At 34.7% G+C, this 7,047-nt stretch overlaps 1 protein-coding gene across 1 annotated transcript in view; it reads left to right on the forward strand.

The window, feature by feature from the left end:
* The window catches only part of LOC144973230 (protein unc-93 homolog A-like), a 25,779-nt gene extending 23,190 nt beyond the window's left edge, over positions 1 to 2,589 (forward strand). Inside the window, exon 4 of the mRNA XM_078915404.1 lies at positions 1 to 2,589. This exon is cut by the window's left edge and continues 1,405 nt beyond it. The gene's annotated coding sequence lies outside the window, so the exon portion shown is untranslated.
* The last annotated feature ends 4,458 nt before the right edge of the window (positions 2,590 to 7,047 follow it).

A 7,047-nucleotide genomic window follows, 5' to 3' on the forward strand; every position in this document is an offset into this window, starting at 1 on the left:
ATTATGGGGTGGAGGGGGGGGGGGTGTCTACAGAATTGAGTCCTATAGATAGAACGAAATTGACGTCACTCAGCTCTTTCTTATTGTTTTTAGACAACACGCAGCCATTTTAATGATTATTTCTAACTATCGTGTCCTTTTTGTGCGTGCACACGTAAATAGTAGCCCATATCTCAGAAATATGTGATACATCGTGTCAAAAGGGTATTATATCGGTGAGAACAAGATGCCCAATAATGATTTCAAAGTCATAGTGACATGAGATATGAAAATTTACTATTTGTCATTTATAAAAATAATACATCATTTAGCTCAACTCTCACATTAAAAAAAAATATCAATTCAGTTTTGAGCATCTAAACGACCCCAGCATAGTAACGTTTAGAGGTAGTAGATCACATTGACGTGAATTGTGATTTCTTGATGTTCAATTGCTATGATAATAATCTTAATACGATATCATTGACTGTCTAGATTTTTCCCACATTGTAAGGGGTAAACCTAATCCAGAATTACATTGACAAATGAAAGAGAAAACACTCGAACATGTCAGCGCTAAAACTTTATCCTACAAATCCTAAAAATCTGCAAATTTGCACCCAGACTAAGTTTTGTATAATATATAAGCCCATTTAAAAAGCAAATCAAATTATTTTAAGATTTGAGATTGAGTAACATGATTCTAACGCATATCTACATTTTAAAACACATGGCTTTTGAGGCAACATTCTTAAAACTTAAAAAGTAAAGATTAATGATTTCTTAACTCATAACTTTTTATAACGCCATTAACGCAAATTAAGAAGTAAAATCATTGAAACTTCAAAAAAAAAAAGCAACAATTTATTTTTGGCGTTTAGCTAAAATAATCACAACATCCACCAGTATCAACACACACACAACTCTATGTGTAGCCTATAGTGAGAACTATTCATAAAAATGGCTGGCTAAAATCAATAACAAAGAGCTGAGTTAGGCCAATATCGTTCCCTTATATCCAATGACGTCATAATGCAATTTAATACTGTTAACTCTGCCAAGTTACTCAATGGAAATAGAAATGAAATATAAAGAACAAGAACAGAAGTATAAAAGCAGCATACTGTAATTTACTACCTCCAGTCAACAACGAATGGGATTGTCCGTATTTTGATTTTAACATGCGATCGTATAATATTTGCCTAACAATCCATAAATAAGTGTTAAAAAATGTAATGGCTTTTTTCCGATGGCCGGATTTTTGCTAGGGAATATGTCGAATTGTTTTTGTTTTGTTTGTTTGTTTGTTTGTTTGTTTTTGTTTGTTTCTGGAGCGAACTACTTAAATTATCTACAGTTAAGAGAATCATCTAAATTGTTTCCTAATAGCATTCTGAAACCGTTGTTTTCCTGTTGAATCGGAATTTTAGCTCACTAAGAGCATCTTATATGACAGCTAATGTACGTCCATAATAACTGTGGGACAGCATAGATAGTGCGACTTTGAAGAGTGGTTTCTGGATAAAATTTATCAGAATTCTCTTATACTTTCTTCTTATTTAAACATATCAATCTAGTGCAATCTACTTTAACTGTAACCATTCAACATGATGCAGCCACTGCTTTTGTGAATCCAGTCACAATTTTGAAAGAAATTAAAGAAACCATTGAATTCAATGACCATGAAGATGCCCGAGTTTGGGAAGGGCGTTGTTGTTATGATGTACTCATCGTTTTGTTGACTTGTTTTGTTTGTTTGTTTGATTTTGTTGTTCGTTTGTTAAGGGTTTCTTATGTTTTTTTTGTTTTGTTTTTTTTAAATTAATATTTTTGTTTGATTTTTTATTGCACTTTTCTTATCTTTAAAAAACAAACTATTTTTCGTTCTTTTTATATTTTTCTTTAGCATGTTCTTGGATATGATAAGCGTGATAGCCTTTGGTTTGTCTTGTTTGAAGATAAAAGTATAATTTTAATGATGCATCTGAAAACCTATATCAAACAAGGTTCGCCACGATGAATTATATGATTCAGCATCATTATCGTCATCGTAATCATGATGACGATGCACCATTATCATCATCATCATCATCCTCATCACGACGACAACGACAACCATCATCATGATCATCATCGTCATTATCAGCGGCAGGAACATCAGCATTATCATTATAATTAATACGCTATCTATTCTTTGCCTGATGCACATAACATTATTCGGATCCCAAGTGAATGTTAGTTGTGTGTACATAAGCAATTAATTTGTTATTTGTTCACGTATGTGCTCACGTGTTTAAAGGGGGCGAGTAGTGGAGATATTGTGTGTCGTGAAACGAGTGTGCTGAACCTGAGGATTATGCATGCAATTAACGTGATTTCCTTTATGTGTAATTTACAGCTGGGTTCAGCACAGGTGATGATGAAAGTTGATTCTAATAATAGTGTCAAGTTGTTTGATCACCTGTTTTATGTATGAAAATAAAATAATGATATGGATTCTCATAATATTATGTCAAATTTTACAATGTTTTTTTTTATCTGAACAATAATTTGAAAAATCATGTCTTATTAAACTTTTAACATTAAAAGTCAATCCATACGGAAATGCAATTTGGTCATTGGTGAGCTGAATAAAATTATTATATTATAGCCTTTGAAAACTCAAAGAACTGAGATTCTACCGCATGATCTGACGGGGGAGGGAAATGGGGGGGGGGGGGGGTATTGTATTAGATTTTTGTTATGTTTTTTTTTTTTAATATTGACCTGTTATCGGAGGCGTTCCGTCTTTTCCGTGAGGGTTTGCTAACGCCCAGACAAGAAATGTTCGCTCACAAACAGCGGCGGTCGCTGCTTTACCCCGTGATCTATTTGACTTTGACCAGGGGGGCGTTTTCATGAACGCGGACTAGCGCTTAGTCTCTGACTATCTCTGACTTTAGTCAATGACTTGAAAAAAATCGTATTTCACGTGAGCTGACTAAGCAAGTCCGGGACTAAAATCCCGGCACCTTCGGACGAACCTGGTCCAAGTTTTAGTCATTTGCTGAGGCAAGACTTCATGCTTTAGTCTGTGTCTAGTTACCAAGAGAGGTCGTTATAGCGTCAACAAGATAGCTGCTATTTTTAGATTGAGTGCGCTTCGATTCGGAAAGAAAATACGTCGGTTACGAATGACAGAGGCAAAACGTGTCCTGTTGCCATTGAAACTGGCTTTAAAAAACTATAAGATAAGTGCAAATCGTCAAAAGGACACATTTATGTGAGAAATACTAAAAAATTGAATCTATCGGGTCATGAGTTGAGAATGAACGAAAGACTCTGAAATCGAAGGGTTTGCGTCAATGAACAACCCAAAAAGATGATTAGAAAGTATAGTGGAGACAAAAGTTATTCTGTTGACATTGAAATTGACTGAAATAATGTGATTAATCAGAACACAATTTCTCTTTTGTTTTATTATTTGTTTGTTTTGTTGTTGTTGTTGTTGTTGTTTTTGTTTTTTGTTTTTTGTTCAATTTCTTTGAGTTTCAATCTCGGTGTTCGTCGTCTCAAATAAACTGCCATTGGCCTAAATATAGAATTGACAGTCGACAATATCACTTGTGTTGTTAATTTCCTCTATAGAAATATGTTGCGTGGTAAGTATGAAAGCGGTTGTATCTTACCTGCCTTCGTGTAGTAGAGAGGTGATGTTACCCGCACAAAATAGCTGAATTTGTCACCGTCCTTAAAACGCCCCACCTCCAGGCAAGAGACTAGATAGTCCGAGACTAGACTAGTAAATAACTAAATTTAGTCCTCGTTCATGAAAACCGAGTCCTGAACTTTCCTCTTAAGTCGTTCATTGTATTTATTATATATTGTCTTATATTGATGGTCTATATCCTTTGCAAACGAGATTTTTTTTACAAAATAGGACTGATCATTGCTTATATATAGGGCAAGGTGGGGAATTCCAAACCCAACTTTTTCAGTTTATTGTCATGAAGTTTCTATTGATGAGATGAACACACAAACAGAATACAAATATCCCAATGGCATTCACACTTGGATCCTGAACAAGTAACATTAAAAGAAGGAACGACACTTCATAAATCCCAAATTTTCTCTTTATTCGAACATTCATCATTTTGGGGTAATTCCACATCCATCATGACAAGCATGCAAAAACGAGAATGAAACAATCAGGAACAATAATTAACATCTGAAATGAACACAACAACAATCTTTGAAGACCATGACATCGGCGGGGTCCCGATAGCTCAGCCCCATGCCATACAACACTGTCTTTTCTTGAAATGCATCACCATGATTAGCCAATCACTATAGAAAAAGGAGAAAAACATGAACAGAAATCCCTGCTAAATCCAGCTCTAAAGCATGGGCATATATAAGTGACATCATTCATTTAGGTCCCAATAAGGCTTATTATTCAAACAATATTAATAGGCTACACACCTCCAAGAATTTTCTAAGAAAAACAATTAGCAAACTATGTTGGGGGGCCCTCTTTGTAAAATAAAACCATCGACATTGTTATGGGACTTGAGAACATGTCATATGACGAACGTTTAGCATTCCTCGATCGAGCTAGTCTCAAATACAGAGGAATTAGGGGAGACTTAATTCAGCTATACAAGATAATACATAATATAGGTAAAGGATATAATCCCATCCATCAATTTTGTTTACATTTTCCAAGATTACGTATACCAGAGGCGACAAATATAATATATATATATTCCAAGATTTCAGACCCAAATAAGACAGAACTCATTTATTATACGTATAGTGAAAACAAGAAGTAGTCTCTGTTTTAACACAAAAAAATGCATGTTCTTTGAATCAGTTTAGAATCTTAGTTGATAGGGAGTTAAAGTCTCTGAGATTTAAGTATGACTAATATATTTTATTCTATTTTACGAAAAAAAGAAGTTAAAAATTAATAATTGATTAATTTCTGAATTCAATTTGATTTTGTTAATTTTCATTTATAAGATAGGATAAGTCATAGGATTTTGATAAAATATTTTCATAAAAAAAAGACCCGAGAAATTCGAAACCTGTAGGGTGTGGAATTTCCCTGACCTTTATGAATCTAAAATAGGCACAGCAACTTACTTAAGGCATCTAGAAAGGTTTGGGGGTAAAATGTTACCTATCCGATGAATGATTAAGCATTTCTAGCTCGAGCTTCAGAATTGAAGAAAATTTAACAACATTTTGCCATATTTGAAAACCATGAATATTGCACTTACCTTCAATGGGTTCATAAAAACTTGAAAAATTGTCAGAATTCAACAGGAGTAAAAGTAGCTGCTTCTTGTGTTCAAATAGGAAATAGAAATCAAAGGCAGTTAAAACTTTGAACAGTATTCAATGGGTCTTTTCGCATTCTTTCTGCGAAGAGCTTGATATAATGAATGTGGGGGTGGAATAACCCCAGTGTGGAATTCCCCCACCTTACCCTACTTAACAGTGAGGGTGAGAAAAACAAAACAAACCAACAAACAACCCCCCCCCCACGAAATCTAAGCTGAGAAGGCCCAGGTTTGAGAGTTTTTGCCAAGATGAGGGTAATTTAAATCGATCGATATTTGAAGGACATGTTTTCTGGCCAAATTTTTACATACGAGTTTTTCTGGAGTACAGAAGAATATTATATCGAATACTAAGCTGTTGGTAGCTGTGGACTAAAAAGTAATGGACAAAAGTCCCAGGTTTGAGAGTTTTTGCCAAGATGAGAGTCATTTAAATCAATCGATGTTTTAGGAATAGTTTTCTGGCCAATTTTATATATACAGGATTTCCAGAGTACGGCAGTTGACTGGTTAAACTCACTCAAAATTCTTCTCTTCTTCAAAAAAACGTTTGTATTCAGTAATCAGTTTTTTCTTGTTCGCGCCGACATACTTTAGACGGTTGGTTACATAACACCCTTGTCAAATTCGATGGTCGGTGCATCAAACCTCTGAAGTCTCGATTTTCACGATCGGCGGATCAAAACTCTGAAGTCTACATACGAGCTTTGCGCACCATGTTTTATTTAATTTTGGGCGGATCAGACTTCTGATAACTGACATCAAAGGTCTAATCCGCCCAAAGTTAAATAAAACATGGTGCGCAAAGCTCGTATGTAGAATTCAAAGTTTTGATCCGGCGATTGTGAAAATTGGGACTTAGAGGTTAGATCCACCGACCATCGATAAACTGTTACAATGATAATTAAATCAATTAAATAAATCATTATTGTATTATATTTCCCATTGCCATTAGCTGTATTAAGCAACTTTTGAGTTATTATTATCGACGGCATTCACTGTCTAACACAATGATAAAACCACGAATGTTGTTAATATCGGGAACTAAATCGAATGCACACAGGGTGTCTGTAATGTCTTTCCCAGATAACAAAGACTTATTATTCTAAATTCATTTAATATACTTCAACAAGTCCATAGAGGATTTTCCAATTTCAAAGACTTGTTATTCTAAAACCATTAATTATATTTCCATTTGGTTTTAACCATCTCCATCTCCTTAAGACAATGAATAATACGTTTTATCCATTAGTAAATAACCCACACCACATCACTAATGTTAGCAAAATGAAAAGAAAAATGAGTGGAGCAGGCACTTATGTTGATAATTGCTAGAAATGATGTGAGTATAAAAGTGCCAGAGGACAACAATGATTAACAACTTTAGCGATGATGGAGAGGTGTACCCAGGACCCGTCTTTTACGGCATCCATCGCCTGGCCACGAGAAGGACGCTCCACAATGGACGCTATCCACCACTTCAATAAAGGTTGTTTCAAACGCAGTAAATATTTTAAGTCCTTCTCGCGACTTTTTGAGGTAGTTAGGTCAACATACAAGCACCGTGAAATTTATAAACTAAAATAAATATGAACTTAGAAGACCTCATTTTTCTTTCCTTAACTTTAAAATAGCAATAATATGACAAACATCTCTGGGTAACGTGATTGCATGAAACAGAATCACAAAAAGTAGCCCAACAACGTTTGATAGACCAGTTTCGCAGACCATTACAGAATTAAAA

The sequence above is a fragment of the Berghia stephanieae genome, chromosome 5 (assembly GCF_034508935.2).
Source record: "Berghia stephanieae isolate SIO BIC M18660-M18661 chromosome 5, UCSD_Bste_1.3, whole genome shotgun sequence".
Taxonomy (NCBI): domain Eukaryota; kingdom Metazoa; phylum Mollusca; class Gastropoda; order Nudibranchia; family Aeolidiidae; genus Berghia; species Berghia stephanieae.